Source organism: Canis aureus, chromosome 26 (assembly GCF_053574225.1).
Source record: "Canis aureus isolate CA01 chromosome 26, VMU_Caureus_v.1.0, whole genome shotgun sequence".
NCBI classification, from domain to species: Eukaryota; Metazoa; Chordata; class Mammalia; order Carnivora; family Canidae; genus Canis; species Canis aureus.
Genome location: NC_135636.1, coordinates 26,201,278 through 26,218,603, shown reverse-complemented (window position 1 = coordinate 26,218,603; position 17,326 = coordinate 26,201,278). Strand labels below are relative to the sequence as shown.

Below are 17,326 nucleotides of genomic sequence, written 5' to 3'. Positions count from 1 at the left end.
GTCTTTTGCCCCTAAGATAGTAGGGTGATCTATTAGCTTTGTGAATTCGGGTGTCCAAGTTTTCCCCAGGTTTGGGCAGTTTTCAGTTATAATTTCTTTAAGATTTCTGTCTTCTTCTCCTTCCCTTCTCTCTCTAGGACCCCAATTATTCCAATATTTCCCCTTTGGCTCAGTGCCAAAGAACATACCCGCTGTCTTCACTTTATTCTTTTTTCTTCGTTCTCTTCTGTTCAAAATTCCTATCTTCTAGTCACTTAAAATACCTTCCATTTGCTCATTTCTCAAAAGATGTTCTCTATTATATTCATTTGATTCATTCAATCCTTTAGCTCCAGAATTTCTGTTTGGGTCTTTTTAGGATCTATTTCTCTGATTAAGAGTTCATTTTGTTCATGTGTTTTTTTTTTTCCTAATATCATTGAACTGTCTTACTAAGTCTTCTTATAGCTTACTAAGTTTCTTCAAAACAGCTATTTTGAATTCTTTATCAGCTAGATTGCAATATTCTCTAACTTTGAGTTTGGCTGTTGGGAGAATTATGGATATCTTATAGTGATGTTCCTGCATTTTTCATGCTGCCTTCACATATAAAGCAGCAGAAACCTTCTTAAATCTCTGCTGGTTGTCTTCCCATGCAGTACTGTCCCTTGTTATCAGTTTACCTGGTGTTTCCTAGGTTGTGTATGGGTAGATCAGCTCCACCTTTCTTGTTCCATTTTGTGGCAGAATTCTTAAGCTTTTATTGTTTTCTCTTGTTAGAAACTCACCAGTCAGGCTGCTGGAAACCTCTCTTTAGTTTCCAGAAGGTGGCACTGCAGCTCCAGTGGTTTCTCCTTGCCCACAGACCCAGGTATCTGAACTATTCTCACTGCTAGCATTCGTGGGCCACACAAAGATCTGGCTGCAAAGTAGGGAGAGGTGCGGGCTTAGCACTGGGGCATTATGGGTTCCGAAGGACCAGGTATGGAGATCTTCCAGTTGGACACTCCTAGTGGTTTGTAGGTAGACTTCCTACTGAAACCCCAAAGCAGTCAACAGGAATTGCTTTCTCTATGGCCTTTTGATATTCTTATCTGCTTCCTTCCCTGTCTTTTCCCTTTCCCCTGTCATGGAAGCCCTACCTCGGTACTCTTGGTTCTTCTGAAAAGAAACAAGTTTCTCCAGCCATGACCCACATAACTGGGGTAGCTGGGCACTAACTCACTGCTTTAAACTTTCTCAATGGGAGAGGTTGTCCCCAGTGCTGGACAGCTTAGCCCTGTGCAGTATCACCCTAGGTGGCTCTTGTGGAATTCCTCTCAACTGTGTCCAGACTCCTATTCTTCTCACTCTGTTGCTCTGCTGGAGTCTCCCTATAGCCTAAACCCAGGCAGTTGTTTTGTGTTTTTTTGTTTGTTGTTTATTTGTTTTTGTAATGCTGGTGCCTGACTTAAGCTTTGATTGCAGAGGCATCCACTTCAACAATGGCTATCTCTAATAAACACATTACCAGCTACAGAGCTAGAAAAAGAGCCCCCTACCCATCTTCACTTAGGTCCCTTTTAGAGATCTTGGTTGATTTCAATAACTGACCACTTGGGACACTACTTTTTTCTCTTCCCATGCTTTACATTTTTTTTGTTTAATTTATTTGAGTAATCTCTATACCCAGCATAGGGTTCAAACTCACAACCCTGAGATCAAGAGTCATGCACTCTTCCAACTGAGCCAGCCAGGTGTCCCTCTCTTCCAATGCTTTAAATTTCTGCTCTTACATTTAAAATTCACCAATAGTGAGACCATAATACCCTAAACCCCACCCTCAGCCCAAATAAAAGCAGAACTCCAGACCCCTGTGCACACTTTCTCTCTCCCCATGACTTCCCTGTGTGGCCTCAGGTGTGCTATGTAATCTCCATGTCTTATAAGTAATAAACTTTATTTCTTCAAAGTTTCCTGATGGTTATTGCTGAAAAGTATCTTGCAATCATAACCACAAGGGCTGGTCCAACCACAAGACCAATTATTGATAGGCTGAGACTGGCACACAATACGCCTTCAGGCATGCTAGATTTCTACCAGTTCTGTACAGGTTGGTTTGCAATGTCTAGAGTATCATATAAATGACACAAGTCTTGACAATATTTTTAAAATATGACACCAAAAGAACAAGCAACAGAAGCAAAAATTAACAAGTGGGACTATACCAAACTTAAAAGCTTCTGCACAGCAGAAGAAACTATCAACAAAATGAAAACAGCAACCCACAGAATGGGAGAAACTATTTGCAAACCATATATCAGGTAAAGGGTTAATATCCAAAATATATAAAGAATTCATACAACTCAATAACAGAAAAGCAAACAATCTAATTTTAAAATAGGAAGGGGACTTAAATAGACATTTTCCAAAGAATACATCCAAATGGCTAATAGACACATGAAAAGATGCTCAATATCACAATCATCAGGGAAATGCAAATTAAAACCACAATGAGATGTCATCTCACGTCTTTGGAATGGCTGTCATCAAGAAGGCAAGAAATAACAAATGTTGGCAAGAATGCAGAGGAAGAGAACACTTGTGCACTGTTGATAGGAATGTAAATTGGGATAGCCACTATGGAAAAACAGTACAGAAGTTCCTCAAAAAATTAAAAATAGAACTACCATAGCAATCCCACTTCTGAATATATATCCAAAAGAACTTTCATAAAGTACTGGTAAGAATGTAAAATGGTACAATCATTTGGAAAAGAAGTTGGACATTTCTTTCCTTTCCTTTTCGTTCTTTCTTTCTTTTTTTTTTTTTTTAAATAAACTCTTCAGCCAGCATGGGGCTTGAACTCACAACCCTGAGATCAAAAGTCACATGCTCTACCAACTGAGCCAGACAGGCACCTGGCCATTTCTTAATAAGTAAATATATACCTATTCTGTGACTGAAATTCCCCTGCTAGCTGTTTATACAAAAGAAAAGAAAGCATATATCCACACAGAGACTTGCACACAAATGATCAACAACAGCTTTGTAGTAACAATATCTAGAAACAACCAAAATTAAGAGGTGAATGAATAAACAAATTTTTGTATATCCATGAAATGGAATGTTATCAGTGAAAGTAAATTAAGTATTATTATATCCAACACCATGGATGAATCTCAAAATTATTACACTGATGAAAGAAGACAGGCTAAAAAAAGAATGCTATGCATTCTTTATGTGCTATTTTAGAAATCGCAAACAAATCTATATACAGATACTGGACCATTGGTTGTCTGAGAAATATGGAGGAAGAGAAAGAAAGAAATGGATTTCAGAGAAGCACAAAGAATCTTTGAAGGTTGAAGGAAGTATTATGTTGATTGTGGTGGTGGTTTCACCCATGTTTGCATATGTCAAACTCATCAAATTGAACACTTTAAATAATACAGTTTAATATATGTCAGTTATATCTCAATAAAGCTGTAAAAGAAATGAAAAAATAAAATCTCTTCACAAAGAAGGAAATCTCAAGTCTTTTGAATTTCAGCCACAATCCAGAGGGCCACTCAAAAAATTTTAATGCAATTTAAAGTTTACTGGGACTACCTGTCTTTAACCAGTTCCATCTAGAGGACACTATTATTAAAATGATGTGTATCCTTCCACCCCCTTTAGCTAATACTTTTACTGACATACATACACACAATACAGTTTTACATAAATTAGAATCATTACTATATTGTTCTACAGCATTGCTTTTGCACTCAAAAATATGTTTAGAAAAACAAATCTGCTGCAGTCTTTTTAACAGATGCATGATGTTAAATCATTTGAATGCACTTCATTTAATGATATTCTACTGATGGGCTTAAAGGGGGATTTGAAGACATCTTTGTACATAGATCTTTGATCACTGACATTTCTTTAAAAAAAAACTTTTTGAAGTGCTTATGATCAAAAGAGGATTAATCTGTTCATTCAACAATTATATAGGTACTTCTCTGTACCCACTACTGAAAAACAGAAAAGAATAATATATAGTCAGTGTCCTTAAAGGCATTCCATTTTAGAGGGAGAGACAGGTGAACAGATTGTCACAATGCAGTAAGATAAACACTAATAGAGTCAACACAAGCTGTAAACAAAACAAACAAACCCAGGTAGGAGTGCCCAGGCTTAGAGGATCAAAATAAATTACCCTTGTAAGTGTCCTTTCTCTCCAAATTACCATACCATTCTTTCACCTTTTCTTCTATCTTTCACTTTCCTTAACGACATACCTAGGACAGGACTCTGAACAGTGGTGCTTCAATTAGAGCTTCTGGCCAATAGACTGCAGTTATGTTTGACACAGTATCCTATATGCTACTGGTCTACTGGCTGAGCCCAACCCCATCTAGAAAAGACAACAGAGACCTGTGTCCAGAATCACACTGAATAGAGTTTTGGACTCCATAGAACCCACTGTCTTTCAGGAGCTATGAAGTCCTTATTATTCACCTTCGCAATTTTTTTCCTCCTGATTCACTTGGTCTCAGGTAAATAAAATCTTGGGGGAAAAGAAACACTAACCTAGAACAGGGTCCTGCACATAGAATCCCTATTGTCAAACTCTCCATGAGAATGGGGGAAAGTGTTTTCACAGGACAGGAGACTGAGGTTTGCTCTGTTTCTTTAGAACATCTCTCTTCTAAGAGATCCCAAGAGAAGATCTAAGAGATCTCACAATGGAGCAGTGACTATGGTTGAAACTGAGGGAGAATAATTAGTACCCAAATGCAGAGATGGACCTGACTTTCCAAACCGCCCTCTATCACCGAGGGCCAACTCAGGCCAGCCCTGCCTCACTTCACTTTGTATGGCACCAGGTGTTATCTTCTAAAGTAACAATTCTACAATATTACTTCTAATTTTCTTGATCTTTCAGAGAAGATCTCCCATTTTTGTATTCTTGGATGTGATTAATAAGACTGGAAAGGCTATTTCTGAATATCTGTAGGACTGTAAAGTGGAAAAGTGAAGGAAACTATCCTGGGTGGACATGGGGAAAAGATTCAGAACTGCTGGAAGACCCATGTCACATTTCAGGCTTCTCGTGTAAACATTCCTTCTTTTTAATTAATTCTATAGTTCATATTTACAAAATTAAGACAGGAATACTCTACTTGGGAAATCAAAAAAAATTGGTTACAATTTAATAACCTCTTATATTTTCTAAATGTTGACCAAGTCATATGTCATGTTTCTAACCTAACTGCTTAATTTAATGTTTTGTGAATTTTACAGACCTTTAAATATTCCTCAAAAATAAGGTTTGCCATAGATGTTCATTATTCTATTTTTATTCCAACATTTGTTTGGAAAGACTTTGCTTGCATCAAGTTATTTTTTCCTTTTTTTTTTTAAGATTTTATTTATTTATTCATGAGAGACACACAGAGAGAGAGAGAGGCAGAGACACAGGCAGAGGGAGAAGCAGGCTTTCTGCAAAGAGCCAGATGTGGGACTCAATCTTGGACCCTAAGACCACATCCTGAGCCGAAGGCAGACAGACACTCAACCACTGAGCCACCCAGGCGTCCCAAGTTATTTTTTCCAATGTGTTAGTATTATAAAGTGTTGTAATCTAGTTCATAAATCATTGTAGGATTTCTGTATATAAGCAAATTTTAGAAGTTCATTTCCAGGTTACATCATAGTATTTCTTTTAAGAGAACCACCATACATTTTTCAAATGGTCACTCTTAGTATGTTAGTACTTTCTCACTAATTAATTTAGGTTTTCCTAGATTAGTATATTAACTTTGAAATTTTATATTAATGTAAATATTGTGTGCTAGCTTTTAGTACCTTTATTGATATGTACTTTCATATCTATGACAAGACATTATTTTTATCAGGGAACTGGCATATATTTTCAAATGGTTATTCTTAGCATATTAGTGTTTTCTTATTAATTTGATACTTTTATCTGACAGGTATGTTAACTTTGGCATTTTATGCATTGCAAATTATTGTGTTGGTTATTTTTTACTTTATTGATACAGATAAATTCTGTATACCATATAGCCCACTCATTTAAAATATATAAATCGGGGATCCCTGGGTGGCTCAGCAGTTTAGCGCCTGCCTTTGGCTCAGGGCCTAACCCTGGAGTCCTGGGATCGAGTCCCGCATTGGAATAAATAAATAAATAAATCTTAAAAAAAATAAAATATATAAATCAATGCATTTTAGTCTATTTAGAGAATTATGCAACTATCACCATGATCTAAACTTAGAATCTCCTCATCATCCTAGGAAGAAACCTTGTGCCCATCAGCAGTCACTCCTCACTTGGCCCCACAAACCCAAGGCAATCACCTATTGGTCACTTTTTAATTTTTTATTAATTTATTGAGGTGTGAAATTTTCATTTTCATATCAAATCTATTAGTATTTTTCTTTGTATTCTCCATTAGCTTAGAAAGTTCTTTCCAGTATTGAGAACAGTTACTTGTGTTTTATATTTTCTATGGTTCTATTTTTTACACTGGACTATATCTTTTTTTTTTTTAAGATTCTATTCATTTATTCATGAGAGACAGAGAGAGGCAGAGACACAGGCAGAGGGAGAAGTAGGCTCCATGCAGGGAGCCTGATGTGGGACTCAATCCCAGGTCTCCAGGATCAGGCCCTGGGCCGAAGGTAGCACTGAGCCACCCGGGCTGCCCACTGGACTATATCTTATCTGTAATTTTTGAATATATGCCACAAAGTACCAAACTAACTTTTTGAGGAAGAATTTCCTAACAGAAAGATAATTGTGTTATTCTACAGCCTGCCTCCAAGAATATAATGGTTTCCATTCTCTACTACTAGCAAACTGTTCAAATTGAAGGATAGGAGAAAATTAATAATGGTATGAGAAATGTCTCAGAAAATGTTCCTGGTCTTAAGTAACCTCAAAATTCTATGAGTTTAGGTTGTACAATTTTTCTCCCTGCCTCTGGGAACATTAACATACATCACACACTCACATGATGTTCTAGTTTTAAAGCAAAGGGCCCTGAGAAAGTTCAGGTTCATTTTCTAGACAAACACAAGCAATTCAGGATTATCCTGTAAGATTAGCCAATCCATCTCCAACATCTAGTGGCATTAAAAGTGGAATACATATATTTGGGAGAGAAAATCCTCAAAACACCAAGACACGTGGAACATCAGGAATGGAAAGAAGGAAACAACAGATTTGATCTGAGATTTCCATCCATATATCCCAGCTGAAGAAAGACTTTTGAGTGTCCGATTCATGGAGATGTTTGTTTTTACAGTGAGGAAAAGGATAAAAGAAGGCGTGGTTGGAAAGGGAGTATAAGTCCAAGGATCATTCCAAGAGCCCTTAAGACACACAGAATATGAAGAGGGAGAAGAGTCATGAAAACAGCAGAAGTCCCTCAGGTACATCAAGCTCTTCACCAGCTCATGGCCTTTGCATACGCTACTCCTTTTCTTTCTAACACCTTCTAGGTCTTCACAGAGCTGGATCCTTTTTATCATTCATGTCTAGCATCAAATTATCACTTCCTTAGGGGTAATTCTATCATCCTGTCATTAGTAGATCTACTCAGTTTCTCTGTTACATTATTTCTTTCCTTAATAATACTTAGATCATGGGATGCCTGGATGGTTCAGTGGTTGAGCGTCTGCCTTCAGCTCAGGTCATGATCCTGGGATTTTGGGATTGAGTCCTGCATTAGGATTCCCTACTTCTCCCTCTGCCTATGTCTCTGCCTCTCTCTGAGTCTCTCATGAATAAATAAATAAAATCTTTAAATAATAATAATAATAATACTTAGACCAACCTGTAGCTATTTACTTGTTATTTTCTTTCTCCTCTTTTCCAATGTAAGCACCTGATCTTGTCTGTTCTGCTTAATTCTGATTATATATATTTTGATTGAATAAAAGAAAATATGACTCAACATAGAGCAAGATGGGGAAGAGTCCGAACATCTCTTCATGGCCCTCTATATGTTAAACCATTTGATGGAAGACTTTGTATATGTATGTAATATGCACACATATTATGTACCTACAAAATATTTATACCCTGCAGAATGTCTCTCTGATTAGTATGTTCCTAGTAAAATGCCTCTTTTATATTTTATTACTAAAATTACCAAGAATTATGCATATATAATCAATGTTTATATGTTAAAACTTTAGATGTATTTGTCTATCAGTTGATACATTATTAACAACATATGTAAGACAAGCATAGAATTACATTCCAAATAAAATTTGTAGGATCTCAGAAACATGTAATGATATTCTCAAAATCCCCCAAGTGTCAACAAAAGCTATGTCTGTTTTGATAATTCTGAGAAGCATTACAACAATGATTTAAGCATTTCATATGTTATAGGAGGATAGCTTGTGAGTTCTACTTATGTGTTTAAATGTGTTTTGGTTACACTTTAGAAAACTGGGGATTTTGTGTTGATGTGTAATGATATGTAATTTTTTTCATTAAAAAAATGAAAAATAGAATTCTGGGGAAAGTTTGCATGCAGAATTCTCATTTCAGGAACGGTAAGTTCTTACATATGTATATAAATTCATATGTTTCTGTATTCATAAAATCTCATTTATTCCTCAGAGGAAGTTTTCACTGTTAGGACAAATACAACAAAGCAACTGAAAAAGACTTCAATAGTCAATGTTCAATGTTTAAATTTATTTTGATAAATATCTTTGGTTTAATGAGTTAAACAATTCCTTTACACAGGTCATTTATTTTTGAGAAGGTGTGAAAACAAAATGGGATATTGCAAGAAGAAATGCATTAGTGGAGAACTTCAAAAAGATTATCTGAAATGGAGATGTGACAGACACAAGGTGTGCTGTGTTCTGGCTACTGACAATAAAATTAAACCCTTAAGTTCCAGTAATAAAATCTTTATGCCAACTGTTAAGAATCAACAACTATCAACTACTAAGAAACTGAAAACTACACTAATGGTGATCGCTGCTTCTACTATTTGAACATTTCAGCTTCTGTCTCCTTAGAGGATCCCTGGTTCATTAAAGCAAAGGGCCTTATTTTGGGCTCAGTCTTCTCTCTACTCCCCTCCCCACTGTCCCTCCACTCACGTCACATCTCCTTAGCACTAGCAGTGCCAGAGGAGGGATGCAAATAAGGCAGATGCCAGACACAAGTGAGGCTTAGTCCAAAACACTCATTAGGGATGGATGGACAGAAGTGGTGTCATCACTGAAGACAGTTTCCTAGGCCTCAATCTGCCGATAGCAGTGATTATCAAACATTAAAGCACAACAGAAACACCCAGAGAGACTGCAAAACACAGACTTCTGGCTCTCACTTCCAGTTTCTGATTCTGTGATAGAGCTTGAGAATTAGCATTACTCACAAGTTCCCAGGTGATGCTGGTGTTGCTACTCAAAGAGCCACACTTTGAGAATTACTGGTCCATAATATGGAATGCTTGAAGGCCTCCTCCTACAGATTGAAGGCATTTGCCAAATATTTTTCAAGTGGTTAATAATACAAAACCATTCCTACCATAAGCTTTCATATCCATTCTCTTATTGGGTTTCCTACAACCACCTTAGGATGTAGGTATTGTGACCTCACTTCAAAGAAGAGAAATACTGGTTTGCAGGCATTTGAACTGAGATAGACTTAATTGACTATTAAGAGCACTCTATCAAAAAAAAAAAAAAAAGAGCACTCTATCACTCTACTTTGATGTTATCCAATTTTCTTCTTTCCCTGGAAATCTGAATATAATGGCCAATTTAGAGAAGATAGAAAGGAGAGTAAGAGCTCTGTAGTGTGATGTAAATACTGGTCTATTTAGTTATTCATGTTTATTCATAGGCCTTTTTCCTTAAGAGCTGCCCACATAAGTCAGAGAAAATAATCAGAATGAAATATCACCTTCATTTATTCTAGATCTCTTCCAGGAGACTGGCCTCTGCATCCTGAAACAGACACATCTATGATCTATGTTATCATCCAGCAGAGGAAATTTGAGGGGTAGGTCATCCCAAACTAGCAGGACATCATTGCCTTTTACTCCCATGGCTCTCATTGTAGGCAGAACTCATGAACTCACACAGGAAAGGGGATGGACAGAGGCAGGTCACTTCAGCACAGGAGGGCAGTGGAAAAAAACATGAGCTTCACAGTCAGACATCTATGAGGTCACTCATGGTCCCACCAACTATTCAGTTATTCAGTCTGTGGACAATTAATTTCCCACCTTTAAGCCTAAATTCATGAAGCTGAAGAATAAAGAAAATATTTAGTCCCACTCAGGGTCCTTTGAAGGTTGCTAGAGTAGTATATTCAAATTTACTCACAACATAAGGACTTAGCCATAGCAGGTTGCTGATTCCTGGGGGAAGAGCAGAAAGGCACAGTTCCCGAGGGCCCTGCTCACTAGACCATGGCTGTTTTGCATGGGTATGGTGATTAGCAGCCATGTTTCACCTGGGGGGAAGGAAGTTCATTGCAATGCAAAGAAGGCTGTGACAGAGGTTAAGATCAGAGGATCTCACTGAATAGCCAGATGGGATTTTAAAGGCTCCTGGTAGAACTCACTGTGCTTTCCCCTCAGTAATCATCTTGATTACTACCTTGCAAACACCTCAGAGCTATGATCACTGTGATTATGGGTGAGGAATATCATCTTAGTGTGGCAGCCTGAAACTTTACCCTACTTTTTCCCTTACATCCATTCCTTTTTCATCCCATGCTGGAACTTAGGTGGCAAATAACCCTTCTCTGCTTTTGAAGGAATCTTCATTGTATGAGAATCCAGAATGTGCCAAGCACATTGATGCACAATGTAATTAAATAAAAGCCTTCTATAAGAATTATGATAACATGATTAAAGCTAAGGAAACTAGAGCAAAACATATCTAGGTTCTCCTTTTACTATGTTTACTTATTATGTGGTCTCTACCTCAGTTTATTCATTGGTAAGACAGGTATAATCATACACTGACCTCCTGGAATAGGTCTAAAAGTTAAATAAGCACCTTGAACACTGAGCACAGTCTCTGATACTTAATGAAATGCTATGAAATATGGGTTTAAAAAAAGTATGTGAGGTATAGGTTATTCTCATTTAAAATATGAAAAATCTGAGTTCCTGTAGGTAAAGGATCTTGAACAAGAGCAGCCAGCCACATTTGGGAAGCAGTTCTGCTGCTCCCAAGGCCATATCTCTAACTCATCTCCTGTTAAACCTGAAGGTATCCTCAAGGCTGACTTCTAACCTGTTAGTTTTTCATCCTGCAGAGTCGCATAGTCCTCAAGCATGAGCTCTGAAAACCACACACATTCCTAGCTGTGCATTCAGGCTTTCGTGTCTGAATAAATCTTTTCCTTAAATAAACTAAATGAGAATTGGATTTCAATGCATATCAGTATTTGATCCTAATAATGACATTCAAAAGTTTGACTCCAAGACTCATAATCACTACAAAGTAAAAACCTGTAATAAAAAAATACACAAAACTTAAAGATAAAGGACTCAAAGCATATTATTATGGAAAATTGCCAAATCACAAAAGAATATGATAAGACAGAAAGAAAAGAATAAAGGATCTGCAAAACACCCAGAAAACAATTAACAAAGGGGCATTAGTAATTCCTTACATATCACTAATTATTCAGCCTTAAAAATAGAGGGAAATCCTACCATTGCAACAATATGAATAAACCTGGAGGACATTATGCTGAGTGAAATAAGCCAGACACAGAAAAGCAAAAGTGAGATCATGTGATCTCACTTATAAGTGGAACTTAAAAAAAGAAAAATTGAACTCAGAGTAACAGAGAGTAGAATGGTAGTTACCAGAGCCTAGGAGTGGGGGAAAGAAAGGGGATAATAATTAAGGGTACAAATCTTCAGTTATAAAATCAAAAAGTTCTGGAGACCTAATGTACAGCATAGTGACTATAATTAGTAATGATACGTTGTACTTGAAATTTAGTAATAAAGTAGATCTCAAGTATTCTCACCACACACACACACACACACACACACAGATGGTAACCATAGGAAGTGATGAATATGTTCATTAGTTTAACTTTGGTAATCATTTCACAATGTATGCATATATTAAAACACCATGTGCGGGCACCTGGGTGGCTCAGTCAGTTAAGCATCTGCCGTCAGCTCAGGTCATGATCCCAAGGTCCTGGAATCAAGCCCCACAACAGGCTTCCTGTTCAGCAGGGAGTCTGCTTCTCTCTCTCCCTCTGCCCATTCCCCTGCCATGCTCATCCTCCCTCTCAAAAAAATAAATAAAATCTTAAAAAAACAAAACACCATATGTATACCTTAAATATATGTAATTTTATTTATCAATTACACCTCAGTAAAGCTGATAAAATAAAATCTTCTCAACTAAGTTATATTAGAGATATATCAACTGAACAATTCTTAGAGGGAAATTTGTGCCATTTGATCCATATATTAGAAAAGGAGATAATTTGAAAATAGAGATTCATATTGAAAGAGTAGAGGAAAGTTTAGTACATCAAGCTCAAATACATAGCAAATAAGACAAACAGTAAAGAAGAAGAAAAGAAATCAATGAAATACAGAACAAACTTTCAATAAAGAAAGTAAAAAAAAAAGTTTGCTGCCTGAAATGAGAGTAATGATCTAGGCACACAGAATTACAGAGACCAAAAAATGGTCAACACACAAAGAAATTAACTCACAATGGCTAATAGAAAAGCAGAACAAGTACATAAAAGTACATTAATATATGGTCTTTATTAGACTGAACTATAAGTTATATAATATCACTTGTGTTATTCTATCCTGTTACAATGTCACATTGAAAAGAAAACAGACCAGCAATCAAAAGTAAACAAAACCCCAGTCTGGTATTAACTGAGCCTGTGGCTGGCCACTCTATCCCATTACATTTTGTTATATAACCATTTCATAATCATTAATTTTAAACCATACATGTATGTGATGAAACATTTTCAAATAATATAGAATGAAGTAAAACATGAAGTAAAATACCTTGAAATATCCCTCTGAAAGGAAACATTTTTGAAGTTGGATATTCTCCTTAGAATTCTCTCCAAAATGTGTAATCTCGTCTATTTATGAAGTCAAAATTGTACCTAGAGCCCCTTGATTTGACTGGTATGATTACTTAGTGAAACTTAGTGATTACTTCCCTATACTCCCTCCTCTTCTTGTTAGCAATATTATGCTTTAGTTTCCTATTAGTTGGCTTTATGAAATCACATGTGCAAATATTTTATTTCTACTAACTTTAGGTATTATTTTGGATTTCTTATGATGTTAAAGACACATCACCTCCTCCACACAACACATCTCCCTATTCCGTCAGTTATTTATCATGCTTACATTGCCAAGGCTGTCAATTCTGTTATAATGTTAGAAAATGTGTCTCAAGATTCTTGGAACATGGTGATCTGAATATGGTTCCTTTCTCCTCCTCTACTTTGAGGAGACCTACTTCTCCAGTGTCAAGGAGCTGCTAACAGTTCTAGACAGGTGCACAAGTCAGGATGTTAGCACTATTGGGCTTTAGGCAAAGAGAAATGTTGTGAAGTTTGTTTTCCTTGATTGAGTTGGAAAAATTCCTGACAGTCCTGAAGAAGTACCAAGTGTTCAGAGACCTGTGGAAGTCCTGGAGAGTCAACACTGGCCCCACATGAATATATTAGACTCACATTCACCAAAGAGATTTAAATTGAATACATAGCTTGAGCCCTCCTTGCCTTTTAGCCTGAGAGTGCATAGGTAAGGGTTTAGCCATGAAGTTTTCTACCATTGCCTCAGAAAAGAAACGGCAGACAGTAGCTAGGGAAATGAATAGAAACTGCTTCAAATTCATATGCAGAGAAAAAGATTAAGTTTAAAACTATACTTTCTTAAATAAGATATTCAAGGTAAAAATTTAGGAAATAGTACTCAGCCCCAATTTACTAACCTGGATATAATTAAGTGCTAAATATATGAAAGCATTAAAGACAAACCTGAAGAATGGAAATAATGAGGAAGTAGACGAGAATCTACAGAAAGACCCAAAAACCCTCAACAGAGTTTCAGAAAAATACATACAAGATAAAAACTTGAGTTGATCAAGAAAAAAATAATAACAAGGTAATTCTTCAAAAAAAAAAAAAGGACAAGCTGAAGATTTAAGCGAGCCATTTGAACCTAGGATAGATTGACAATAAAAAACACTCTCCTAGGAACATCCAGGCAAAATTCCTGAACACTAGAAAGGCTTACGAGCCTCCAATCAGAAAGAACAAAACATTAACAAAGGAAAAAAGAATTAGACCAACAACTACATAGTATCTGCAAGACTATAAGCTAAAATATAGAACACAATTTATATATTGGAAAGCAATGTATAAATCTATGAAGACTTCTGCAAGGAAAGGATTATATCCCAATAATTATATACCAAGACAGAGTTCCTACTTCAGTTCCACCTGTAAAGAGTTTAGATGTTGTCATTCTAACCTTAAAACAAGAAAAAGGTCATTTCTGAGCATGTGTCCTTCCCTTTACATGTGTAGCTTGCTAAATTACCCAGTCTACATGGGGATTTTGAGAAACCCTAATTTCAAAAAACAAATTTTTCCTGCTAGGCTTTCAATACCCTAATGCTTGCCTCAGTTGTAATCTCTGTTCCCAGGAGGTTATAAGTTGTTCATTTTCCTTTCAAAGTTTTCAATGAAAACAGACAGTTTCTATCTTAAGTGGGTTCTGACTTAGGTAAAATAATGGTAAATGCTTTGTGCCAGTCCTTTAGGTTTACCTCTGACAGGTTAAAACAAATAAACATCATTCTTTCTTTAATTTAAATTCAATCAGCCAACATAAAGTACATACTTAGTTTCAGATGTAGTGTTCAATGAACATAACTCTTGAGAATAAGATCAATTCACCTTAGACTGCCTCATATACTGAGAATATTGGCTGTTTGTCTTCAAGACCACTACTGAGTCAGGGGCAGTTATGGCAAAGACAAGAAAAAATTCTGCAAAGCTTTCCCACCATTTAAAAATTTCCTTTTTTCAATGATTCAGTCTTTGCTTGGTTACTATAAACCTTTGACTACTTTCCAGATGTCTGACAAAATTAATTCTGACACTTTTGGCTTGATTTGTCGATGTTTCTCTGTAGGAATGGACACTCAGAGCCACCTGTTGCATCACATCCACTAATGTCACCCCACCCATCCTTCCTTCTTCATGAATGGTAGCATGTATTTACGGGTAATTTGATTAGCTTGCTTTCTGCCTGTAGGATTTGGGGAGTTCAACAGTCTTCTTTCATTCATTTATTTCTGTCTCTGTCACTTTCAGTCCAAGATACAACATTCTCAGAAAGCTTGTGGGTCTCCTGTGTATGTCTTGAGATTCATTCCACTAGACAAGATATCCCTCCAAAGATATTTTCTGGATAATCCTCTCTCTATTCACAGCTTCTGCTTAGATGGCTGAGAGGAGCCATTAGTCCCATGCTTAATCACTTGGAAGAAGCCTCTGAGTGATTGAATATTATGACTTCAGTGATCCTTCCAAGGCATTAGCAAAAGGTTTGCTAGCCAGACCCTTAGGTTTCTTTCCAGAACATGTTTTATTGATAGTAGATCTCCAAATTTGAATGTCTTTTATAATCTGGATAGGTGAATTTCCAAATTATCAAATGCTGGTTCCTTCTTGTTGAACAATTCTTTCCATCAATATCTTTCCTCTTGCATTTTACCATAAACTGCACCAAGAATACAGCCCATGCCTTTAGCACATTGCTTGCAAATATCCTCACTTAAATATCCAAATGCATCACTTTACATATTCTGATTTCCATATAACTATAGAATATAATATGTACAGTGGCTAAGTTTTTGCCACTGTACATAACAAGGACAACTTCCCTCTAGGTTCTAATAACATGTTATTTCTGAGTCATTGCTAGCAGTGTTTTCACTGTCCATATTTCCACCAAAAGTCTGTTTGTGATTATTTAGACGTTCTCTAGGGTGATTTAGTATTTTTCTACCGTGCTCCTCAATCCCTTCTGAGTCCTCGCTGGCAAAGTTATTAGCATCCATATCCCTTTTAACAACTATTCAAGGCAATCTAGGCTTTATATATCATGCTTTTCCTAAATCTTGTGTTTACCACCTAGTACTCAGTTCCAAAGCCATTTACATATTTTTTTATATTTATTTGTCACAACAACATCTCACTTCCAGGAATCAAAATCTCTACTTGTTATCTACTGCTACTTTACCCCAAATTTAGTGCCTTCAAACAACAAAGATTTACTACCTAAACTTCACAATTTTAGTTTTGAAGGTTGAAAGTCCAAAATCAATTTGGGTTAAAATCAAGATGTCAGCAGAGCTGTGTTGCTTCTGGAGATTCAAAGAAGGACTATGTCACCTTCCTATCCAGCTTCTACAGCTTACCTGCACTCCTTGGTTCGTGGCTCTGTCTCATCTTCATTTTCTGTCGCATCTCATTTTTCTTCTTCCAGTATCTGCTTCTTTCTTCTGAGGACCACTGCGATTACATTGTTTAGCCCAGATAATCCAGGATAATCTTCCCATTTCAAGATCCTTAACTTAATCATGTCCATAAAGTCCTTTTTCTATATAAAATGACATTCAAGTGTTCTAGGGATTTGGACATGAACATCTTTTGGGAGAAGAGGAGCATTATCTTATCCACCACATGCTCACTTCTCTTTTCATTCTTTTGTCTTTACCTCTTCAGTTTTCAGTTCTTGTATATTCTATTTATCTGTTCAATTCACTAATCCAATCATCTGTCATTTTTTGACTCTACTATTAAATCCATTTTGTTCTTATTTTTATACATTATATTTTCAGTTCTAAAACCCCATTTGACTCTTTTTTATTAGTTTCAATCATCTATTGCAATTCTCTATCCTCTATCCATCTAGCTCATCTGTATTTTCCCTCTATTTCTTTAACACATTAATTATGATTGCTTTAAAAGTCCTTATCTCTTAACTCCAAATTTTGGATCATCAGTGAGTCTGCTATCATTAGTTTTCGATGTGGCATAACAGATTACCACAACTTTAGCAGCTTAAAAAAACACACACGTTTATTATTTCACAGTTTCTGTGATTCAGCAGTCTGGGCATAGCTTATCTGGGTTCTTTGCTTATACTAGAGTGTAAGAATTTCAAGATATTGGTCAGGCTTCATTCTAATCTGGAGGCTCAAATGAGAGGAAAAAAAGCTACGAGGCTCACTCAGATTCTGGGCAGAATTTATTTCCTTGAAATTGTAAAACAAATGT

At 36.4% G+C, this 17,326-nt stretch overlaps 1 long non-coding RNA gene across 1 annotated transcript; it reads left to right on the top strand.

The window, feature by feature from the left end:
- The first annotated feature begins 4,344 nt into the window (after positions 1-4,344).
- On the top strand, positions 4,345-8,870 carry LOC144298128 (uncharacterized). Its single transcript, XR_013365116.1, has 3 exons — positions 4,345-4,502; positions 7,278-7,404; positions 8,735-8,870. It is a non-coding gene; the product is annotated as an uncharacterized LOC144298128 (long non-coding RNA).
- The last annotated feature ends 8,456 nt before the right edge of the window (positions 8,871-17,326 follow it).